The sequence below is a fragment of the Callorhinus ursinus genome, unplaced genomic scaffold (genome assembly GCF_003265705.2).
Source record: "Callorhinus ursinus isolate GAN/ISIS: 27379988/994484 unplaced genomic scaffold, GSC_fseal_2.0 scaffold4, whole genome shotgun sequence".
In the NCBI taxonomy this organism is placed as follows: Eukaryota; Metazoa; Chordata; class Mammalia; order Carnivora; family Otariidae; genus Callorhinus; species Callorhinus ursinus.
In genome coordinates, this window is record NW_027397066.1 from 77,651,444 (window position 1) to 77,677,434 (window position 25,991).

Sequence of the window (25,991 nt, forward strand, 5' to 3'; positions counted from 1 at the left end):
ATAGGGTTTTTCAGACCTCAAGCATCGTGGGTTAGAAGTAAAATGAACTGGTTTTTGTAAGGAGCACTTATCAGAAATCGTAATTATAAATATAGGAATTCATAAGTTTAAAATGTTACCATTTTGCTCTGATTTGGTTCACAGTGCAGATTGAATGGATGGCTCCTCACCTTCGGATTTGCTTTACAGGTGGAATCAGAACTGGCACCCGGCAAAACTGTGAGCCACAGCGGGCTCTGTCCTCGTTTTCTTGGACCTCTTTGCCCTCCTTCTCACCCGTCCTTTCTCCCTCTGTTTCTCCTCTCCTTTGCCTTCTTTCTCGTCTCCCTCCTCCCTCCTCCCTCCTCTTCTTCCTCCTTTCTGCTTCTCAGCCTTCCTCTTCCTTCCTTCCTCTTTCCCCTTCTTCCGGTTTCCTTGGATTTGTAGGCAGTACCCGGTTCTCAGTGCAGGGTTCTGTCTACGGATCTGCCCTTCCTGGAAGTGTCCCATAGAGACTTTGAAAAACTTGGAAAGGGGCCTTGGAAAAGTAACTGAGTTCTAGTTCACCTCCCTTCTTGCACGAAGAAGAAGGTAACTGTGTCAGCTGTGCTCCAGTCCAGAGCTCTTGCTTTTATAAGGTAATTGCCATTGTGAGGTAGCTTTGTAGGAGACAGTGCCTGTGAATTCTGAAACTGTGTGCCACATTTGTCTGTATGTGTGTTTTCTGGTCCGTAACTTCGTCAGAGTTCAAAAACAAGACAGAACAAAGTATTAGCATTCCATCCCGTTGACATTCTAGGTAGCCTTATCTCATAATTTCTATCTCTGCTACTAATCAAATAAGACTGTGACAGCTCATTCCCTAAGGGTTTCTTATTTATACTGATACACATGCTCATTTATTTGTTTACACCCTTCCTCTATTTTCACAAGGTATCTGGGATTATTCATGCAAAACATCCACATATTAATAAGTTAATTTGATTTTTTATCCAAGGGGAATACATTTCCTAATGTAATATACATAATATATTCCTTAATTCACTTCATAAGCGTTTCATTCAGTATACTTAAAAATGGTTTCCAGACGGAGGATTCTTCATTCTGGTCAGTATATATAAAATACAGAAAATTTAAGGTACAGAATATAGAATGCCTGTTCACACTGTATTTATTTTATTTATAAATTGTTTTTGCTTCATTGTCATGATTGTGCCAAGTTTTAATTTGTTACTATTTTTCTAATCCAGAGGTTAAAAACTTGAATATCTTGACAGCTGATGGGAGTTGAGTAGGTTGGGGGTAAGACAGTAAGGACTAGGAAGAACTGTGACAAAATCGAGAGTAATTGCACTGCTAAAGTATTTACATTCACGTTGTAGGAAAAACACTGATAAACAAATATGGGCAAGGACAGGTGTATGTGACCCCTGTGCTACTGTCTTTGTAGGATTAAATGTGTGTCAATAAATTGGATACATTTGCATTTAAACTATGGCAGGAGAAAGCAAGTGATTTTTCAGTCATACTTTGAGAAGTGTGTGCTTTTTGATCCATATCTCTGTTCTTCCTTGAACTGAGAGTTCCATGAGTAGATGGACTGTTGAATCCCCAGAATCTATCAGGATATTTGACACATAGTAGCTGTGTTGAAAACACATTTACCGGGCGCCTGGGTGGCTCAGTTGGTTAAGCGACTGCCTTCGGCTCAGGTCATGATCCTGGAGTCCCAGGATCGAGTCCCACATCGGGCTCCCTGCTCAGCGGGGAGTCTGCTTCTCCCTCTGACCCTCTTCCCTCTCGTCTCTCTATCTCTCATTCTCTCTCTCTCAAAAAAATAAATAAAATCTTTTAAAAAAAAAAGAAAACACATTTACCAGTAGAGTCAGTTCCACCCTATAATTATTCCTCATGTCTGTGTGCTGTTGTGTATCTCTGCCATTAATACCCAGATCTAGGGCATTATCTTTCCTACACCAGTGCAATAATTTAGAACCTAATGGATTTTTTTTCTGATTCTGGTCTTGTCCATGTCCATCTACTGCCCTCGATGAAGCCAGAGTGATCCGTCAAGGATTCAAAACTAGTGATCTGACTCCCCCAGTTAAAAGCCTTTAATAGATTTCCAGTGCCCTTGAGTAGAGTCTTAACTAGCTGCTTACTATTCTAGCCTCATATAAAAAGCTGACCTCAAGCCAGCTAAACAGAGGATCCCCTCAAAACAGGTAAGAGTTGTGGCCACTCCAAGGTGGTATCAGAAATTTTTCATAACCTTATTCAGGTGTAACAGAATTTTTAGACACTAATAATATCTCATGAAATATCACCCACAAACTTAAGTTTTGTATGTACAGATTAGGACTCATGGATGGCAAAAATGGTTCTGGTTTTTCCCTTATCCTTGTATCTGTGTCCTCTGCAATGTGACTTACAGTTCTTCTTGTTAAGAAGGTACCTCTTGAACTGGGCTGGCCTTGTGATTTGCCTTAGCTAATAAGAGTGTGGCAGAAATATGGGTGTGCCAATTCCCAGACTAAGCCTCAAGAGCCCTTGCTTGCTTCTGTTCTCTTTTGGAACTCTGCCACTACCGTGAAAGCGTGACCTCGGCTGGTGGAGGATGAGCAGCCATGTGGAACAAAGCCAGATTGTTAAATATGAGGCCAGTCATTCTAGACTAGCCACCATCCAGCTGACCCTGAAGCATGTAAGAGAGCCCTGATAGGAGCCAAGCAGAGCCACCTACCCAACCTGTCCCTGATGACACGTGCTTGAGTGAGTCCATTAGAGACCTGAAGAGCCTCCCAGCTGACCTATAGACTCATGAGAATAATTAATGTTTGGAGTCCCTGAGTTTTAAGGTAGTTTATTTTTGTAGTGATAACTATACACAGATAACAGAGGTTTCAGTGTGTTTTCTATCCAGTCACTGAAAAGACTCAATAAAAAGAAACAAATTGAAAACATTGCATCTTTTTTAAAGAAAATCATCATTATTGATGTTTAGAAGGATCTGACAAACGCATCTACCTGTTCTTAAGAATTTGCATAAAATGGTGCAGTTTGAACATTTTTCTATTCTGATTTTTTTTTTTTAACCACAAGAAGGGAATACAGAGTATCTTTGTTTTTTTTTTAAACTGGAGGTATTGGAGCTAACACATTTATTACCAAAGAAGAAACTTGTATAGAGAACTTTATAAAAATGTCTGCTCTATAGTTTTTGAAGGAAATGTTAAATTTATATAGAAAAGGAACACTTCCATTTTGGACAGAATAAATATTTTGAAAAATCAGGATTTTTAAATATGTAGAAAGCACAAACTAATGTTAAATATGATTTTTAAATGTGTTGCTGAGCTGGCGAGATACAAAAGGAAATCTTCAGAGGCCAAAAATAAGAAAACATGAATCCAGAAAAATAACAGAGCTCTGTATCTGACAGTCCTGGTGACCCGACTCTGGAAGAAGAAATAACACTTGAAGATGAAACAGCATTACTACAGATAAAACAAGGTCACTGCATTTCTGTAAGAGAGTCAAATATCCCGAAAGATATAGTAATTCCTAACTTGTGTGTATCTAAATGCATAGCTTAATTTTTTTAAAGATAAATTAACTAAGCAGCAGGTAGAAGTTGATAAATGCAACTGTTCAGAGAGAGATTTGAATGTAATGCTCTTTGTTACCCATTGACCAAAGCAGGTCCCAAATCAGTGGGCATCTAAGAGAGTGGAGCCACACAAATACTACATTTGAATAGAATGGCTCTTGAGGCGCTTGGGTGGCTCAGTCGGTTAAGCATCTGGCTCTTGATCTCAAGGTTGTGAGTTCAGGCCCCACATTGGGCTTAAGAAAAAATATATAATGGCTCTATGCTATATATAACACAACAAAGTTGTTGAATCCATATTCTTTTCAAAGTCATGGAAGACATTTTGAAAATGACTGTAGACCTTCCAGGTAGCTGAGCACAAGGGAGGGTAGTGTGGTAAATAACCTCCCCAAATGATTTAAGTTCACAATTAAGTCTTTTTGCAGAAGTATACCCTCAGTATTCCTTGAGGGCAGAGAATGCTGAGATTGTGAAGTAACTCTGCTCCTGGCAGCCCTGCAAGGTGCCGTTCCTCCCCCTGTCATGCTCTTGCTGCAGGTTTGCAGAGTACAAATGCAGACTGAGTAAAACGGCAGGGAGCAGGAAACGGGGTGTTGGTTTGGTCCACGAGCAAGAGTTGGAGAGACCATTGCCAGAGAGATTAAATGTAGCCCAAATCCAAGAACACTAAAAAAGAAATTGGGCAGAGCAGAGCAAGACTGAAGGAAAAGGATTTCAAAGAATATTAAAAAGGTCCAGACCAACAATTTGTTGGGACAAGCTTCCAAATGCGTAGCTTTGCAGGGAGGAAAAAGTAAAAAGAAAAGAAGAATTCTTTGTGGGGGGCACCTGGTTGGCTCAGTTGGTTAAGCGTCTGACTCTTGATTTTGGTTTAGGTCATGATCTCAGGGTCATGCGATTGAGTGCTGCGTTGGGCTGCGTGCTGGGTGTGGAGACTGCGTAAGATTCTCTCTCACCCTCTCCCACTGCCCCTCCCTACTCCCTCTCTAACGAAAAAAAAAGAATCTTTGGTAATTAGATGGTGAAGGAGAAAAGAAAGGAAGGGGATAAATTTGGGGCTCTAGGAAGCAAAAGATAAACAGAGTCTTGGAGAATTTAACACTTTCCCCCATCACCAAATCAAATAAATACATGACCAAGCAAAACAGCAAAAGAACCTGAACTTGGCCAGACTGACAGAAAAGAGAACCAAAAATATTCCAGTATCAAAAAGTGAACAAAAGGAAAATAAAATCGATACAGATCTATTAAAGAAAAATCAGGAAATGAATTTTCATATACATCACTAATAAAATCAGGTGGAATACCACCCCTGTTCTGAAAAACAACCAGGAAGGAGAGAAAAACCCTATGTCTACCCTCCAAACAGAATTAAATGTATTTAGCAAGTATTTAAGTATATGAAAGCCCACCTTTAATCAGAAATTTAGGAACTAAAAGCAGAAATGAAAAAAATGAAAAATAGCATATGTATCGAATTTAGGAAATAAATGGAAGGAAAAGACAGTTATGTCAAAAATAAAGATAAATTGCAAGGCACCCAAGGGAAAATGGACTCAAGTGAAAGTTAATAAGAGGCAACAGAGCAATACAGGGAAAAATGCCAAGAGAGTACAAATGACACAGAGCAGCAAAGTGGATCAGAGAGGAAGTAGCGGAAGTGGAAGACCAGCAATGAAGAAAAAATATTTGCATTGTCTGCTGAAGCAGAAAAACAAAATAATGTACGGAACCACTATTTAAGACCATAATCCAAGAAAACCTTCCAGAAATAGAAAATGACTTGCACATTAAAAAGCTTGCATGGGAAAATTAACCCCAAAAGGTCTGCTCTGAGATTTAGCCAGTTTCAGAGATAATGATACAATTCTCGAGGCCAGTAGGCAAAAAGAACAAGTAATCTACAAAGGCAAAATAATTAGACTGGCATCAGATTTTTCAAAACCAGCATATGAAGAAAGCAAGCAGCCATTAAGCAGTTTTTATTGTGATACTAAACTAACTGAAAATATGAACCAAGAATTTTAGAGCCAAACTGTCCTTCAAATAGCAAGGCTTTAGAAAAGCAGTGGGGAATTTTGTGCCCATCAGCTTTCATGAGGAATCTGCTGGAGAATGAACTGTGTCCAACCAAATGACGACTAGGAAAGCTTGAGCAAAAGGACTGGTAGTGATTATTTTAAAATAAGTAAGTATACATGTAAGACTAAAAGGTAGAGGTGAGATATCACAGTTAAAAAAAAAATTAGAGGAAGGGAAAAGAGGATGCTAGTAAAAGTTCTTTTTTTGTGTGGGCTGTAGGTGGTATTAAAGGATAGTGAGAAAACCCCACAGATCGCAATGGTTAAAGAAAAAAAACAAGACTTAAGGACATTGAAATTGTGTAAGTACCAAGGTAACCAGTATATCAAAAATAAAATGCTTCATAAATACTACAATCTTTTAAAATAAAAGAGCAAACAGCACATATAATAAAATACACATAATAACCCAAGATTATGATACATTTGAGACCAAATATATCAGCCACAATGATAGATGTGAGTGAGGCTAACTCACCTAGTAAAAGAAAAAGATTTTTATTTTGGCATCTAAAACAAAACCCAACAATATACTATTTTGTTAGAGACACACCTAAAACAAGGTGATTTAAAAGGCCAAAAATAAAGAATGGACGAAGGTACATCAAGCATAGGGACACACAGGAAGAGAGCAGGCCTCCTGATAACAGATAAAACAAAAGTCAAGACTTACCATATTAGGTATCACAAAGGACACTTTTCAGTGCTAACTGCCACAATCCTCAACAAAGTATTTTCCAAATAACCCAGCAATAGCCTTTATGAAACAAAACCCACCAAAGATAAAGGAAAACAGATAGAATCCATTGCTAATAGGTTACTTCTACGTCCTCCTCTCAGCATAAGACAGATCAAGTAGACAGAAGATTCATTAGTAGGAGATAGAAGATCTAAACAGCATAACCGGGGTGGGACTCATGGAGATATATCTTTATATATTATATACCCTGACAATAGAGATGACACGTTCTTCTCAAGGCCCCGTCACACATTCATAAAAATTGATCACCTGCCAGTCAAAAAGAAAACATCGGTTGCTTTCATAAAATAGAGATATGGCAAATATCATTTCCTGCTCACTATGCATTAAAACCAGAATTCACTGGGGCGCCTGCGTGGCTCAGATGGTTAAGCGTCTGCCTACGGCTCAGGTCATGATCCCAGGGTCCTGGGATCGAGCCCCGCATCAGGCTCCTTGCTCGGCGGGAAGCCTGCTTCTCCCTCTCCTTCTACTGCTCCCCCTGCTTGTGCTCTATCGCTTTCTCTGTCAAATAAATAAATAAAATCTTTAAAAAAAAATAAAACTAGAATTTGCTAACAAAACCAAAAACGCATTAGGAGCTTTGAAGGAAATAGAAATGTTCAGTTTACAGAGAGAAGGCCAGGTGTGTATGCATAGTTTGTAGAATGATGAGGGCAGAATCTTCAGGGCTGTTGAGAGAGTATAGTTGGGTTAAAAAAGAAAAATATCACATTAGAAGGAATAAAAAATTTAATTTACCAGTCCTAATGCTAAATTCAACAAACTGAATTTCTATTTTTCCTACTATGTGCCAAACGGTGGGTATTTGGAAGTGAAACTCCTCCTTGCCTTGGAGAAACTCCCAGTGGAGGTGGGTAATTATGACATTATTACAGTGGCAGAATTGATGAAGAAAATGCTTGCCATCTAAATTAATATTTTTGCCATTTTTTTTTGCTTGTGAAGGAGCTGGAGCTTCGTAGTAAGACAAAGCCCTCCAGACCTTGTGCTGTTTTTCTTCTTTATCTTGTGACTTGGATGATGCAAATCCTGTTTTATAGACTACATAGTAGGCATTCAGCACAGTTAAAACCCAACTAACGATTTTCACTGGTCCTGTTTTTATGGTTTATAAGTACTTCTTTATTGTTTTATTATTTATACTTTACAGCAATCCTTTAAATAAAGAACAGATTGGAACCTAACCTCATAGAGTTGGGTGAAGACCTTCACCTGAACAGATCTTTTCTAGATGCTTCCTGCATTGGGATCCCTTCTTATATTCATTTTGGGCTAGCAGTGAGGTGGTCAGTTAAGCCTTGTTTTTGTTTATCAGTAGTAACTTCCACTTCTTTTAATTACATGAGTTAGACTTGTTATTTTAGACCACTTTGAAAGTATAAGATCAAAAAAGAAGAAGATAAATATTTCCATTAGTTCTGTCACCCCGATGAGCCCTTGTCATACTTTGGTATATGTTCTTCCTGTTCTTTCTCTTCTTCCCATCTCCCCAGCTCTCCTTAGCTCCTTTCTCACCCCCTCCTCTTTGACTTGCACCCTGTACATGTGTATAATTAAAAATAGTTTAGGTACCTACTTTTCTTTTACAAAATGTGATGGTGGTGCCCAAAGTGATGGTAAATTATGGGTGGGAGGCTCAAGATGTGGATATGGAGATGTGGCTTCTGAGCTGGCCCTCAGAGGACAGGAGAGGATTTTGGACAGGCAAAAGTAGGGAAGAAGATGATGGCAGGTAAAGTTCGGGAGCAGGAAAACATAGGCTGTGTTTGGCTGATGCAAGTAGTTGTGACTGTATAATTGTTCGTCGTCATGACGGTGTAGATACCAGTAACGATACGGAGTGCTTTTTTAAGGACCAGGCACTGTTCTAGGAACCTTGTAAACATTTAACTTTACACATTGCATGCAGTAGGTGCCATTATTAATCATGTTACAGTTAAAGAAACTAAAACAGATTAGTGGTGAGTTGGTCCAAAACTGTGATAAAGCCGTGATCAAGACTGAGGAGGACTGACTATAAGTTTGTGCCCCTAAGTAAAATGACAGTGACCCAGCATTTCTAGTCTAGTCCCAATTTCAAACATTTTGTTGTAAGTTTATTCACATGGGACTGAATTGTTTTTATCGGATTTTATTATTAGAAAAGCTGTTAATGATAGATGTATGAGGAAACCACTTACTCCAATGTTTTTTACACTGAAAACCCAACATCTTACCAGTATTAAATATCATACACAATACAAAATTGAAATAGGATTAGTTTTAAAAACATAAAATATAGGCTTCAGGAGCCTATTTTTTTTTAAGATTTCATTTATTTATTTGAGAGAGAGAGAGAGAGAGAGTGGGGACAAGCAGGGGGGAGCGGGAGAGGGAGAAGCAGACTCCCCGCCGAGGAGGGAGCCCGATGCGGGACTCGATCCCGGGACTCCAGGATCATGACCTGAGCCGAAGGCAGTCACTTAACCAACTGAGCCACCCAGGCGCCCAGGAGCCTTATTTTTGTTATTTCAAGTGTATACTGGAGCCTCAGTGAATGAGAAAGAAATTTATAATGAAGTCCTTTTATTATGTCAGGACCAGAAGTACTTGTGTGGGATCCAAGAGACCTCCCTCCTAATGAATTTTTATTGTAAATAGTACAATGCTGATGTTCCAAATGTGTTATCCAAAAGGGAACTTAATAGAGCTTTAATAAAGATATTTTATTCCTTGCCTTCTTATATTTTCATCTTAATTTGACTGTGGTTAAAATGTTTAAAATAATAATATATCATTATATATCTAGAATTTATCAAGTATTTTTTTTAAAAGATTTTATTTATTATTTGAGAGAGTCGGGGGGGAGAGAGAGAGAATCTCAGTCAGATTCCAAGCTGAGCACGGAGCCCGACACGGGGCTCGATCTTACAACACTGAGATCATGACCTGAGCCAAAATCAGGAGACTAATGCTTAATCAACTGATCCACCCAGGCACCCCAAGAATTTGTTGAGTATTCTACACATGATAGATATTTTGTGATCCAAACATGTCTAAGCCTTATGACAACTCTTCATTATCTCCATTTCCCAGATGAAAAACTGAGATTCAAATTAGTGAAGTGAAACCAAGTTATGACTGAAATTCAGGTTTGTGCAACTCCAAAGCCCATCATACATGTTCTCCTCTGCAGTGAGAAAGTTCTGGTTCTTTCAGTGCAAGAAGTGGTTATTGAAAAACAAAAGGTTTTTACTCTTTGTCGCAAAAGGAACAGAGGATAGTCGTGAGCCTCCCCCATTTTTTTCATTGATGCGGCTGTCCTGCAGAGAGCTTTCCCATACAGAATAACCCTAATGTACCACAGCTTTCTTGTTCCAAAACGGGAAGCCTGAGTGGGAGCCACAGTCTTCCTGTAAGCAACAGATGGTTACTGTTTAAATGAGGGTAAACTCTGGATCTCATCTGTGGAGTGACTTTAGGTTTTTGTGGGGTGGGTGGGTTTGGAGGGTTAGTCAAGGGAACAAGCTGGTAACAAGATTTAGGAGGAGGAGCACGAAAAAGTGAACAAACCAAATTTGAGTGCAGCATTTTTCACTCCTATATACCCTTTAACCATAGTCCTATGGCAGGTTGTATTTCTCTGCCCCCTCCTCCACCCCAGACAGAGGGGGAGGAATGAAGGGAGGCCATGGCAGGCTGTTGAAATTTGTAGTGTGTTGGCATCCAGCAAGTGAGTTTTGCTGTGGGGTAAGTCCTGTGGCTTGTTTTCTGCCTTCGTGAATAGAGCCTTTCCATCTTTGCCAAGCCTGCAGTTAATGCGGTCAAGGGATTTATTATGAAATGTACTAAATCTTGGCATGGAGCTAATTGCATATAACAAGAAGCGTGCTAGAGGCTTGGACCTGAGAAGTGACACATGCAAAAAGCATTCTCTTTCTGATGCTGCTGAAAGAGGTTTTGTGTAGGGGAATGTCTGCATGTCTGCGCTTATTGCTAATGAGGTAACCCCTCACCCAAAGCATATTTCTGAGTTACTTGTTAAAATAAATGCAGAGTTCTCTCTCCCTCGCTCTCTCGCTCTCTCTTTCTGTCTGAACAATTAATTGAAGAATGAATATTTATTAACCCCAACTCCACTTCTGAAACTCTTAGTATATCATAAAAAACACATCTGTGGCAGTTTTGATTACCTAATTATGACCTAGAATAATTCTTATGTAAAGGTATAAAATAAGTCTTATAAAAAGGTATAAAGGTATAAAAGCAACCAGAGAAGTTGTATCAGCTCAGTCTACCGTAACAAGGTACCACAGAGTTGGTGGCTCAAAACAACAGAAATTTATTTTTCTCATAGTTCTGGAGACTGGAGGCCTGAGATCAGGGTGTCAGCGTGATTAGTCTCATGAGGGCTTTCTTTCTGGCTTGCAAATGGCTGATTTTTTACTGTGTCCTAATGTTGGTGGTTGAGGTGGGCAGCAAGCAGGGAAGATTGAAGGAGAGGGGGTTTGGGAGAATTCTTCCGGTACCCCTTCTTATAAGAGTATTAATCCCATCATAGGGACCCCTGCTTATGACCTCATCTAAACATAATTACCTCCCAAAAGCTCCATCTCCAAATACTATCACATTGAGGGTTAGGGATCCAATATAAATTTTGGGGAGGGGGCACATTTCCATCCACAGCAGACGTATTTGAAGGAAAAGACAAATATTGTTATCTTTTTAAGCCCAGTGTAGGTCTTTAAAACTTTACTTATTTTTACATTTAGTTTAAAAGTAATATTTGAATAATGTAGAAGTAAAAATTACATATTTTTTATCCTTTTCTCTTTTCATGAAGTTTTTGTTATATGAATTTTCTTTTTATTGAGATATTTACATTCCATTGAGATATTTATATTCCTCACAGCACCCTAATATATGCATTGTGTATAGTAGGTGTTTCATACTTGTTTGGCACATTAAACAGTTAAATAATTTTAGCATTTTCCCATAGCACATAACATCTACATCTTAATTTATTGAAATATACAAAGAGAAACCAATGAAAGCTGGTTCAATCCAACCATCATATCCTCTCTTGAATGTTACGAGAAACATTTTTCTGCAGATAACTCTTCCCTTTTGATGACAGAAACTAGTTAACAAGGTACATTTAGAAGATAAATGTAAAGTTTTATTCATATCTTCCTAGAATGTAGTAATTTGTGTGCACGTGTAAAGCTAAGACCCTGATACTTAAAAAGTAAAAGGGGAGAGAATGATTGGAAAGGCTTCCAGCACATGGCTAACACTAATCTTTTAGGTCCTAGTGGTTTTTGAAGTGGCAGTAATCCTGAGTTTAAAACAAAACAGTAGTGGCCACAAATTTCAGTCCTGGCGCAGCAAAAAGGAAATGTTGGGGGAAAAAGGTAACATTCAAAAATAGAACAGCAAAGAGATCATTTGTATGATCCCTGTAACACTGCAAATTCATTAATATCTAGGGCTTACCAGATCAGTTTGAATTTTTATCAAGTGCCAGAAGTTGGCATTGATCAGGGTGATAAAAGCCTGATGATTTACAGAGAGGGAATGGTTTGTTTGCTTGTTCATTCATTCATTCAACATTGATTTACTGAGGTTCTCCTGTGTTTGAGGCACCATGCCAAGCACTGTGACAGAGGATAGACAAATCACTGATAGCTTTTACCCTCGAGTACTTAATTTTGTATTTACTTAACTAATATGAAACTGAGTCCCTTCTACATATACGGTACTGTCCTGCCTCTTGGGACTGAAAAAACACACATCATTAAGAATGGTCCTTTTCAAAAAAGCTGGTGTCTCATCTAGGGAAACACACATAAACACATAATTGCTCTTAGTTATGAAGTTTAATAACTTGAGGTTTGGAGCCAGGTCTAAATAGAGGTTAACATTCAAGAGGAATATATGGCTTTCTGAGCCATTCACTAAGTCTGGTGTGTGTTGTCCCAGTAGTTTAGGTACTTGCTGCCCATGGGGTGGTCTGAGAAACGGCAGCCATGTCATTATCTGAGAGAGATTACTAGAAACACGGGATCTCAGGCTCCACTCCACACCTGCTGAATCTTAGCTTACATTTTAATAAGCTGTCCACATGACTCATGTACCTTTTAAACTTTGGGAATCTTCAATGCAAGGTTTGACTCATAGTCGTGTGAGATTTTATCTGGTCTCAAGGCTGAGCACTTTTATTTGTGTGTTCTTTGAACAAGCATTTATTGAACATAAGGATTTATTGAACGTGTACCAGGTACTGCACTGGGAGCTGAGGACAAAAAAAAAAAAAAAAAAAAAAGTAATTTTTAACTGCATTTAATAGTTAAATAAATTATATGACCTATTAAAGAAGTAATTATATGAGTATGGAGATCAGGGAAACTTCAGATAAGACATGATGTCTGGGGTGCCTGGGTGGCTCAGTCACTTAAGTGTCCACCTTCGGCTCAGGTTATGATCCCAGGGTCCTGGGATCAAGTCCCGCTTCAGGCTCCCTGCTCCACAGGAAGTCTGCTTCTCCCTCTGCCGCTCCCCACACTCATTCTCTCTCACTGTCAAATAAATAAATAAACAAATAAATAAATAAATAAATCATCTTAAAAAAAAAAAAGACACGGCACCTGAACTGGATCTTAAAAGATATGTAAGAATTAGTCCAAGAGGAGAGGCAGATTCTTCTCTCAGATTTCATTTATCTGTTGACTTTGAATAGGTGAATTAGTAGAGATAGGTTGTTGAAAGTCTTTTAAAAATTATTAGGTAAACTTATAAGTTAAAGTTTGTATATTTTGGTGTATTTTGTCAATGTGATGAGTATACTCTTTCTTAAGAAGATATGATATAATGAGCATTGGAGTTCAGTGTGAGTAATTTTACGTTCTGAGTCTCAGCTTTTCCATATGCCAAGTGGGAATATCAGTTCTGCAAGGTTTTGATGAAGGTTACAGACATAAAGAAGTTAGCACTATAGGTTCCAATAGATTGTAAGTGTTAATGATGACAAGAACAGTTTATTTTTTTCTTGATGTATGTTGTTTATTTATGTTGGCAAAAGGAAAATACAGCAATGTGATATGTTTAAAATAAAAATATTCCTCCATAAGAAATAATAATCTTCCTTTATCATCTAAGACATGAAAAGATTAAAAGATTAAGAAATGAGAAATAATGAGTCATAATGTCAAAAAACTGAAAAAAATTATTTTCACTTTCTCAAAAAGGACACTTAAAACTTCACATTCTTTGCTTTAGACTCTGTACTTGGGTGTTTATAATCAATCCCAACATAGGCCTTCTCTGTCTATAGTATTGGACCATTTCGGTCCTTACTGAAGCTTTACCCTGATGCTTTTTCAATATTTGAATAGTAAATTTGTGTGAAGTGGACTCTTCACCGTGTTTTGTGTGGGCTTCCCAAAAAGAAATACATGCCCATATTCTTAGAGAAAATATGACTTCTTTTCTTCTTTATTTCACAAATATGGGAAACACATTTAAGTACCAAGCTATTAAAGAGCAGCTGAGACTTTCTCACATAAACAAACTGAAATTGGCTTTCTCTAATGGGTAAGAAAGAGATGTTCTTTATTCAGTGCTCAGGAACTGGGTTCACTTGCTGTTCTCTAGCTGGAGTCTCATACGACTTCAGGCAAAATTTCTTGGTGCCTTTCCATTCCTATAAAATGGTCATCTGAGAACCACCAGTAGAAGGCAAAATGTAAATGGAAGGTATTAATCTGAAGAAAGACGAGAATGAGGGAGAGAACCTACTGGGGTGGGGCACAGTCAGGAATGGATAACAGCATAAAGTGGGCTGAGGTACAACATTTGAGTCCCCCAGTGAAATGTGCTACTCAAGGTAAACAGTCCATTTTTGTTGTCTTTGGCAGTTCTTGAGAACCTTGTCATGTTAATGTAGTTATTGAAATTGAATTTGGAAATTGTAATGTTGCTCTCATATTTCACTTTAAAACAGTGCTGCTAACTCCCACCATGAAAGGGCTCACATATATCTCATAAGCAGGGCACTGCTAATATTTTACTAACCCCACAAGAAGGACAGTGAAATGAAATACTGTAAAAGCACAACGGACCTGCGTTTTCTTTTCCCAACTTGCTTGCAGTGAGATGTATAATATAAAAATAGCCCCCTACCCAGTTCTCTTTACAAATGTGCAAATGGTGCTCCTGTGCGTCAGAGATCACCCTGTGTCTTTGTGACCTTGGCAACATTTCAGGGATCATGTTTTCACATGGATCAACTGTTTTTGAATAGTTTCTCCAATGTATTGGCACAGACAAGCTTTTCTTAAACAGCAAGCATTTATACCTCCTTTCCTACCATTTTCCCCTCACCAAATATAGCCATTATGGCCTTTATAAAAGAGAGAGGAGGAGAGAGAGAAAGAGAGGGAGAGAGAGAAACTTTACCACTTATGTAGAGATTTCTGCATGTTGTGATACCTGATTTTGGTTCACATTTGTTCCTTTTTTTTATTTTAAAGGGTTGGCTCTTTAAAGATTTCCTCTTGGGAATAGTTTATATTGCTTATTGCCCCCAGTAGAACAGTCTAAAAGATATTTATAAAACAAGACGTGTATTTTCCTTGACATACCTTTTTATCATTTTTCTAATAGGGAAGCATTGTTGTTTTGACTTTTGGTTATTTGGAAATTATTTGAAGAAACTAAACTTGTCCTGTTTCTTCAAACTGGGTAATCTTAGGCACTGAATACTGAGAGAGGCTGCTAGGTCTTGTTCTTTTTTGTACTTAGACGTTTTAGCATACTTCTTAAAATGGCTGTATAAAAAAAGAGTCTTTTGATCATCACTGGTTTTTAAAAATTATGTTAAATCCATGATGAAACTACTGATTTCCAGCTCTTGGCTCTCTAAGGATTAGGCAGAACTGTTATTTTGTAAGTGCCATGATACAGAAGAATAATAGTTAAAAATAGTATTGATATCTTATGTCCTTTAATGTAACTTCTCATTGGAGAGATTTGGCAGCATCATGTTCAACTTTGAATGTAAACAAGCATCGCAAAATTCTTTTTTCTCTTGGTTTTACAGTTGTATAGTCCAAAGTTGAAAATGTGTTTGTTCTTGAAAGAAAAATATCCCTCATAGCTTAGATTAATGGTGCTTCAAGACGTGTTTATTCAAAGATGGCAGCAAAGAGGTGAGTAGGCTAAATGCTCCACATTAGAGATCATTGTGTCATATACAACAGATGTAGCCAGTGGACTGTTTATGTAGCTGCCTTCAATTTTTCTTTGATTTATAATCTATGAGAAAACTGAAATGTTTGTCTCTATTTTTCTTTTTTTTTAACAAAAATAGGTTTTAGACAAACATTGTTAATTTAAAAAATCAATTCGTGAAGAAGGTTTAGCCTGCTGTAGTTCAGCTTTGATGTTAAATTATATATTCAATAGGTTCTTTCAGGAGGTGCTCCATTAGGCAGCTGGATCAAGCAAGGGCAATTATCTTGATTTTGGTATCTTATAGGCAGTTTGCAGGTATATACGTATATATAATCCATTGGTAAAATTTGAACATAGGGCACTTCAAAGTAATCATGAAAAAATAGCCTGATATTTATGAGGTATGTGACTTTTGTCTTTTTGAAGGGTATCAAAAATATCCTGTATATAGCATTTAAGTTTTAAATAAAGCAGTCAGAATTTTTCCTAAACTTTTATGTTCAGTTACTGGAAATCATCATATGAACACTCTAAAATAGGTAAAAGTGATTGCATTATATGCTTTGTTTAATGCTAAAATGTGATACAGACATACCAATCAGAAAAAGAAAGGAAATTAACTTGTGTGTGGTAATCTGTAGGGTTTCTCAGGAGTGCTTCTGGTTGGCATTTGAGATGAATTCTGTTGGTCACCTAAATGTATTTTTCAGCTTGTGTTTTTGTGACCACTCTCACTAGTATGACTTTTTAGATGTAACTAGCAATCTTTTAAGAAGGATAGCAGTAAAGACTTTCTACTTGTAGAGACTTTTTATTTAATGATGTCCTGGTTAAAAGCTCTTTGGGGATTTGTAAAAAATATATTTTCACTAATATTAAAAGATGAAAATGAGTAATACTCATCTTTAGAGGTTTAAAAAAATGTTTATTCTCTTGTTATGTTGAAGTTGATATAACTTTTCAAATTAGTGACATATATATCTGTGCATGTATATATAGTCAATGAGGGCAGTATGCTTGACAGTTAAATCTAGACTTGATAAAACATCTGTTCTAGTACAGAAAGAGAAAAGTTTGGGAATGGTGTTTTTTTAATTGACATCTGATAGTTGGTTTTATGTAATTGATCTTTTGATGCTCTGAGTGTGCTGTATCTAAATCTGAAAGTTCAAAATTAGCTCTAATTTGAGCATGATCTTTTTTTTTTACCAATTAATCATGATTATCATTTCTTTGATTATATTCTACTGTTAGGAATTTATCAAGCTCAAAACTGCTATTAAAAAAAAAGCTCTGTAGAGTGTATTTACAAATGTAAAATGCCTATGAATTGATTCTGCAATCTAAATGAGAGTGTAAACATATTGAAAAAAGCCCCCATAAGTATGTAACTATAATATACTTTCTGGCATACTTTAGGGTATGTTGTCTTCAGAGTTTTGCCAGAGTTATTTTTTCATTTGTCCTAATAAGTGAAATTATAGCTATAAACAAATACTTGGCAAAAAGTGTTGGCTTTTAGAATATTAGAGTATATTATGAAATAGTTTAACACCAAAACTAAGACATTATTTTATGAAGATGCTTGGGCCAGTAAATGAATATCAACTATAGACAGAATCAGAAATAAGTGAGATGAAGAGATGGAACTGATTTGAAAGATCAGGTATCTCTTGCGTATTTTTGGTTATGTGTAGTAGGCAATATTTATAAAAGTGTGATTTATTTATACCTTGGCTTACTCATGAATCTGAAAAGGTTATAGGGAAACCTGAGATGTTTTGTCTGATAGGATGTCCGTACTTAACTATCAGCCAGTTAGAACAGGTTTTGAGGCCTCCACCTTGTTTTTAAAGCTTTCTGATAAGGAGGGCACGAAGCCTGGCTCTGCTGCTGCACCATCATGAAGTGGGGGGAAGGGAGCAATTCAGCCCAGTCTAAAAGGGCATGATGTGGCTTTTGTCCCAGCTCTTCCTGCTTATGTAGGATGACCTTGAGTGGACTGAAAAACTTGTGCTTCCAGTGTAAATAAGTGATAGTAATATCTTTTCCAGCATGACTCACAGAAATTCAAAGTCATTGTAGATGATGTGATACATTTGAAGGCATTTGGGAGTTTTGGCTGGTAAGGTATTATTCTTATGTCTTCTAAACATCCAGAAAACGAACATTTGTGCCTGCCAACTACCCCTTTTTCAGCAGCCCCTGCCTTCAGAGTGTCTTGTGTATTTTAGTAAAACTGTTTAACAAAATTGTTCTTTCAATTTTAAATTGAAAAAGGAAAAAAAAAAAAAGGAAAAAGTCAGCTATAATCCTGTATATTTTGTCTGGTCTTTTTTCTATGCATTTGAAGTAAGAAAAGCAGTAGTGTATATACTATTTTGTATGTTGCTTTTTACATGTATTACTATACATTTTTTTCCCAGATTCTTTCAGATCATTATTTTGGATGGATGTATAAGATATTCAGCCAAGGTGGTATACTGTGGTTTACGTAACTCTTCTTCTATATTTGGATATTTAGTTGCTTCTAGTTTTTTTGCATTATAGATAAGTGCTATAAAGGGACATCTTAATCTATAAAATTTGATCTGATTTTGGCATGTGTTCTTAATTCTCACTCTTAGTAGTGGAGTTCCTGAATCTAGGGGTAAGAGTACTTTAATTCTCTTCATAATTACTGAGAAGTTATTTTTTGGAAGACTTTAAATATAGATTAAATTTGCCCCCTGGGCTAGGCTTCCTCTTGGCTTTTCACACTTGTTAACACTCTTCCTTTTTCTAGGCTTAGTTCTTTCAAAACCCTTTCCTAGATTCTCCCCAGGACACTTGAAGAGGGTCTCTCATTTTCCCCAAGTGGTGGGGGACCCCTCATCCCTGTTTTATTAATTTAAATTGAAAATTCAATATATTGCTCTGAGATAGTAGCAAAAATAGTTGTATAGTTTCCTGAGGCTGCTGTAGTAAATTACCACATCTTGGGGGCTTCAAACAACAGAAATTTATTTTCTCCCAGTTCTGGAGACCAGAAATCCAAAATCAGTCTCCCTAAGTTGAAATCAAGGTACCAGCAGGGATGCTTTTCTCCAGATGTTCCAGGAGAGAATCTTTTCTTTGCTCTTGAAGCTTCCAGTGTCTGCCGCGTTCCTGGACTTGTGGCTGCATCACTCTGATCTCTGCCTCCATGGTCATATTACCTCCTCCTTTTCTGTATGTGTGAAGTCTCCCTCTCCCTCTGTTTTATAATGACACTTGTGATGGTATTTAGGGTCTGCCTGGATAATCTGGGATAATCTCCCTATCACAGGATCCTTAATATAATCACATCTGCAAAGATCTTACCATGTAAGGTAACAATCACAGGTTCTGGGTAATAGGACCTGATACCGCCAGTGGGGTGGGGGAGGGAGGGCACCATTTAGGCCCCTAGGGTAATTTGTTGCTAAGATAGGTAAGGTATTTTGAACAATTACTTAGGCTTTTCTTTAAATCTTATGTATTGTTTAGAGCAAAACAGCTGATACTGCTGGGAAATAATATAGTTGGATATGAAGTGTGATTATGAATGTAATGATGTGAAGAGCTCTAGTAGTGTTATCTCTCAGTAGTATTACGTGACCTACTAGCAAGGGTGGTATATTTATATTTATTGAGATAAAATAAGGGTTGATATTTTATGGCTGGTATTCAGCAAACTTTTTATTTGCTTTGTGGAAATTTCCTAATTCAAATTTATAAAAAACTGAGAAAATTTATTATGGTCACTGTGAATGTTAATAAAGGTATTAAAACTTTTCCTTTTGAAATGGGAATGTTTGTATTGGAATTAAATTGGGTATTTTTTTTTTTTTCCTATCAGTACCTTTGATATCAACTAAGTTTTCCTGTTTATCTATACGTGGTACAGTTAAAAGTTTCAGCTATATATTTCCGATGATCTATAGCAGGCACAGAGCTTGCTATTCAAATTGCTACTGTGCAGTTCCAGAAAATAGCAGGTTGTCACTTGTAGACTCCCAGTATGAGAGAGAAGCTCAGGGAAAGTGGGAGAAAAGGCAAGGTTTAGAAATAACCTGCCAGTCCTAATCTTTAGAACCTTTGCATAAACAAGATTGGAATGAAAACACTTTTTTTTTTTTAATTTGGAAACCTGTAACATATCCAATCATAACATTCCATGCTGAGTACATGTACACTTTTAGAAAGACACCACACTGTATTGCACTAGGTCCCCAAATCTGCTTCAGTGCTGGCTTTGTGTGTAACCCAAACTTCAGACGTCAATTGGCTAGATGGTGTATTTTTATATTGCATCCAGTAAAACGGAAAGAAAAGGTAAAATAGCCAGCAAAATATAGTCAGCATAGCAGTAGTAAGTTTTAAGAACATTTTACATGTTAACCAGAATGTTGGGTCCTGTATTTATAATATAGAATCATAAAAGCACAATTTAAGTTTTCATATGTATATACAGATATTTAGGTATTTTCAGTGCTTAGTATCAGCTAAATATAATGAACATGTGTTAAAAAAATAAGGGCGGAGTTCTGAGAAAAAGAAAAGTTAACAACACAAAAAGCAATTTAAAATAAGCCCAACATCCTCCACCTGATTATTTTGTTCAAGAATGCAAATGTCTATATTACTGAGGCAATAGTTGGGATAGCAAAGAAGCTATTTGTGTTATTTGAATAGTAAAAGTATTAACTAAAAAGTTATTTGGTTCTTTCGTAAGGGATAGAAACAATTTTGTTTTATTGTTATGGTAAACCTTGGAATTCAGTTTAAAAAAGTAGAGAATGCTTCTCGGCAATTCAAAACATGCTCCTGGTCCACATCTCTGGAATCTAAAAGATAATTTACAAAGAAACAAACAAAAAAAGGCCAGAATAGTTAAAGTGGCCCTTAACGATAGGTTCTAAGGCCGTCGCCCCCCGCCACCCCCCGCCATGATCCTATCCTGTGCACCCCCACATGGAAAGAAGAATGAGGTCGTACAACACCACGGGGCCGAGAGCCTGGAAATCCTTGGGCTGAAGGCCAGCTAGGTATACTTTGCTATCAGTGTCTGTGTGGAGTGGTTAAGCTCATTATAACTTGAAACTCACAAGAGTATTCTCTTCTTCCTAGGTACATTCTGATGTTTTTTAAATTGAGGGTTGTGGCCTATTAACATGGTTATGACATCAATTTAATGGGTCTCAAGTAACAAGTTAAGATAGAAAACGTCAGTGCTTCACCTGTAAGGATGAGCATTGTTTTGTGGATTTTGTGTTTATATTCTGCAACCTAATACATAGAGCTTCTAATACACTGTTCTTAGATCTCTCTCATTGGTGGGGTTGGAGTGTGTAATATACCACCAGATTTTGTGTTCAGATTCTGGGAGGGGTGGAGCCTGGATGGCACTTATTGCTGCTCATGGATAAATGGGATGGGGGCAGGTACAGAATCATCAGAAGTGGTACTCTGTATTTAACATGACTAGGAGTTTTTTCCTTATATTTTTGACCAGTTTCACTCTCCTGAAATCGTGGGCTCCATCAGCTCAAAAAGTTGTCCATAGTCTAAGAAGTAGAATTTAAAATAGGAATGGAATACCACTTTATACCATCAAATGGACAAAAAATAATATCTGATATTTCTAACATTGGTCTGAGTATGGCAAGGGAAGAATTATTTTCTATTACTTTGGAAAGCAAGGTGACAAATCTTGGTCAAGTTGAAGATGTGTGTGTCCTTTGACCCAGCACTTGCATGACTCTGTGTCTACCCTGGAGGAAGGAACTTTCCTGCATGTGCACAAGCACACTTGTGCTAGCACGTTCATTGTACCATTCGGATGGGTGGATGGACGGACCGATACAGGCAGACTTCGATCTAGATCTAGCTATGTACATATATATGAATATAATATATATAATTGATCTCTGCTTTATTCTGTTTCATTTTAACAATGGTGTGGTTAAGAGGGTAACCTGAAATTCTTTGCTATTTTTTTCTTATTCTCAATCCATTCTCTGCAGACTGGATATGCATGCATGTGTGTGTATAAAGAAAGCAACCTGACCACTCCCCTATTGAGGAACAAATAACAAACTGAGATTTATTTATGTGGTATACACTCTATAGCAGTTGGAGTGTTTGAGTTAGATCTTCCTGTACTAATGGGATACACACACCACCCCAGCCAGCAAAAAAAAAAAAATAAAAATAAAAATAAATAAAAGAAAGAAAAAGAAAAGAAAAAAAGAAAGAAAAGCCAGAGGGAAGATAGGGAAAAAACAAACTGCAAAGAATTTATATAGTTTAATGCTATTTATGTAAAACTTTGACCCACAAAATACAATAGTATCCTATCCAGGCATCCATACATACTAAAATAAAAAAAACCTGAATGGAAATAATACTCTGAAGATTGATTATTTTTGGAGAGAGAGAGAAGGGATGATGGTGGTATGTAGGGGTGTTTTAGCTATTATCTGTAACATTCTATTTCTTGTAAAAAAAAAGATTCTGAAGCAAAAAGTGGAAAATGTTAATATTTGGTAAATGTGGCTAGTAAGCAAATGGGTGTTATATATTTTCTCAGATTTTCTCTTTGAAATATTAACTTAAAATGTCTATCTAACCTAGAAAAAGTACGATCCTTTAATCTTTGAGTTGTAGATTAATTTGTTGGAATTCTGTACCTCTTTGAATACATTCACTTGTAATTTAACATATTGAAGAAAATGTGAACTGTTTATATCTCCATGGTCTCATTCAGTGGTCTTTGCTATCCCAGGCTTCATTGCAGTGAGTAAATGGTTAAGAGTACCCTGAAATGCTTTGATTTTTTTTTGTTCTTATTATTAATTCGTTCTCTGCACACTGTTTAATTCAACCTTTGCTTTCTCATTGTATGTTCACTAGAACAGAAGCTCTGTGAGGGCTGGGATTTTGTTATCTGGCTCTTGAGCATCTGGAGTAATTAACGTCTGGCACACAGTAGGTTTCAGTAATATTTGGTGCATGAAAGAATAAAAGGATAAATAGTGAATCTCCAGCTGGGAATGCTTTTCACAGCCTGTTAGTTTATGCATGTAACATGACTAGTGCATATTATGTGCCAAGTGAATTTACTGTAAAAGACATTATGAGATGCTTCTATGCTAATTTATTCTTTACTTGCCTCCTAGAACTTAACAGTTTCTTTCTCAGGGCCAGCTTGTCAGCTATCCTTCTGTGAAAGATGAGAACCCAATTACTCCCACCCTTACTCCCTTATTATATCTTTTACCCCTTTTATATATCTTGGTTATGCCTTTCTGATTAATTCTGAGTTAAACTTAGTATCTGTCTGGACACAGTAGGATGTTTATTTATACCTGTTTCTCTAAAGTCTCTTATGATTTCCACTTTCTGTGTTTGCTTTTATGGTGCTTGCTGTTCTATTACCATCTTTCGTATAGTCTTCACAATGTAAACTGCCTCAAAGTTTTTTGAAAAAATTCGGGTGACATTTTATTTCCATAGAGAATGATATTCTTGTAAAGTGGTAGATTCGTCACTCTTTTTTTTTTTAAATGTAGTTATTTAAAACGTACCTGGGATCCAGTGTTTTTTAACAGAATTCAGTTGTGAATTTTATGAAGCAAATGGTTATTTCGTGTTACGGGATCAGTTGTATCCTCCCAAATTCATATTTTCGAGCACTCACTCCTGGTATCTCAGAAGGTGGCTCTGTTTGGAGATAAGGTCTTTAAAAGGGTGTTTAAGTTAAAATAAAGTCATAAGGGTGAACCTTAATCCATTATGGCTGTCCTTCTAAGAAGAGATTAAGATGCAGTACAGAAGGAATACCACAATGTGAAGACACAGGGAGGGGCCAGCTGCCAAGGAGAGCGGCCTCAGAAGAAATCAACTCTGCCAACACCTTGATCTTGGGCCCTTGGCATCTAATTGTGAGAGAATAAATTTCTGTTGTGGAAGCCACCCAGTCTGTAGGATTTGTTGTGGCAGAAAAGTTGAAAACTAATTGTACTTGGTAAAGTACACAAATACAAGCACATTTATCTTTTATTTTGTAAACCTAAATTTTAATACATAATAACCTGCCTTATATATCTTATGGAAATATGGAATCTTATAGTAAGGAAGTTAAAGAATTACATATGTGTATTTTGTACACTAATACTTTGTTTACATAGTTCTTTATACTTTAAATACAGTGTCATACATTATCTCATTAGATAGTAATCTGACATTAGTGACTTTCCTTAAAATACGTTCCAGTGCGTGGCAATATTTCAGTATATATGTGGCCATAGGACTGAGTGATACATTCTTCTATTATAATTAGTGCCTATAATAGTGACTTTGAATGACTAGTACCTTTCAAAGGCACTTTGCCTCCTCAGATTTCATGTTAAATTTATTCTCATTCCAGGAAGTGGAAAACAATGTATATTAATATGGTAGCAAACAGGAATTCAGAATATGAAATTAGCTCAGATTTCTCATTCTTTGCTTCAGTTAACTGGTAAATACTATTTACTGCACTGACTTTGTAGTAAGTAGTCATGCTGGTTTTAGCTTAATCACCCCAGGTGATTTGTGAATTGCTAGTAAGAGACATCAACGATTATAAAATTTTGATCAGTGGTTAGCATCTTTTGCTTCTAAAATGGAAGATGTGATAATTAATAGTGTAGTCATTATTTTCTCTGGTAGCAAGCAGGGAGGTCAGTTCTTTGACATTTTAAGATAGATCATGAAACTTCAGTATGAAAAAAGATTGGTTTTGAACCTGCTCACTTTTTTAGCATTGATTTGCTTTTATTTTGCAACATGGCAAATATCAAGAAAAAACAGCTCGGATTATTGCATTCCTCTCTTATTTGTTTTTCTTCATCATCCCTCAAAATTCTGTTTCTATTTCAAATGCTACAAGAAAATAAAAGGGAGTAACTTGTATAAAATAGTCTACACTCAGTTTTGGGTATTCTTATTTTTAATAACTCTGGGCTTTAAAAGTCTTGGAATCTTTAATCCCTACTTTCAGCAGATACCATAAGAATTATTTTGGATAAATTATTTTAAAACAGACTGTAAACTATAGTTTAAAAACAACTCCCAATAACTACAAATGTTGTTTATATGGATTAATCAGTGAAAATGAAGTATATTTTCTCTTGACTTGGATTTTATGTAAAGCAGGTCTCTTGTAACTAATCAGATCTTATATTTACATAGCCTTCCTTCAATATTCCCCCTTTAATTACCTCCATTATATATGTACCCAGAAGGTAGTTGGTGTGATGGTGTTGCACGTTCTGCATTCCTTTGCATTCCCGGCAGCTGTGATACCAAGGGCTCCCTGCACGAATGCCTACCTACCTCTGGCTGCTAGAGCTTACCTAAGGGGCAAATTTTTTTTTAAATTTTTTTAAGGATTTTATTTATTTATTTGAGAGAGGGAATGAGATAGAGCATGAGAGGGGGGAGGGTCAGAGGGAGAAGCAGACTCCCTGCTGAGCAGGGAGCCTGATGCGGGACTTGATCCCGGAACTCCAGGATCATGACCTGAGCCGAACCAACTGAGCCACCCAGGTGCCCCTAAGGGGCACATTTATCACAGCCCGGCATGGGCACAGGGCAGGAGGGCAGGGCAGTAATGTCTCTCTGATTTTCTTTGTCTTTACTTTCCTGTCACGATGGAAAATTTGGAATTTTTATATTTACTAAGAGAATGATGATACATATTACAATTTAAATAGTAGAGTTCATTTAATTCTTTTTTTTTCCTATCCATCCCTGTTTTTTCACTAATAAATTTATTTCCCTTTGGGAAAGTATTAAGCTACAAAGGAATACTTGATGGATAGTAAAATTAACAAAATAATTTTGGTGGTTTTAGAGAAGGGTTTCACAGTTAAGATTTGTTTTTGACAAGGATACTTAGTTTCTGTTCAGCCAAGATTTTTCTGTTCTGAATAGTGTTCGAATGTAATTCACTTTATCTCCAGTGACCATACTTTTTCCTGGCTGCTAAAGCTGAGTAACCCTTCAGATTGATATTTTCTTTCCGTAGATATCTTGATAAATCAATCAGTTTTGAGTCAAGTCCAGTTGATTTGGGAACCCACGTGGGTAAATGCCTTGAAAATGCCTCTGGGGACCAAATTAAAATTGAGACTCTTTTGTTTTGTTTGGTATTTGTTATTTTTCTTATGTCAAAAGCCCCAAATACCAGTGCATTTCAGACTAGACATTTGTGTTTTATATGGGCAAAAATCACATAAAATACACTTGAGGGGCAACAGCCAAAAGCAAAAACATTTCATGACTCACTATTAGT

General features: G+C 36.9%; 1 protein-coding gene across 2 annotated transcripts in view; it reads left to right on the plus strand.

The window, feature by feature from the left end:
• BMPR1B (bone morphogenetic protein receptor type 1B) overlaps window positions 1–25,991 on the plus strand; it is a 393,326-nt gene that overhangs the window by 124,123 nt on the left and 243,212 nt on the right. The window contains exon 1 of one of the 2 annotated variants that reach the window (XM_073891988.1): window positions 14,236–14,300. The exons of the other annotated variant lie outside the window; for it this stretch is intronic. The gene's annotated coding sequence lies outside the window, so the exon portion shown is untranslated. Of the gene's footprint in view, window positions 1–14,235; window positions 14,301–25,991 lie in introns of those variants that run through there. 2 annotated transcript variants of the gene reach the window in all.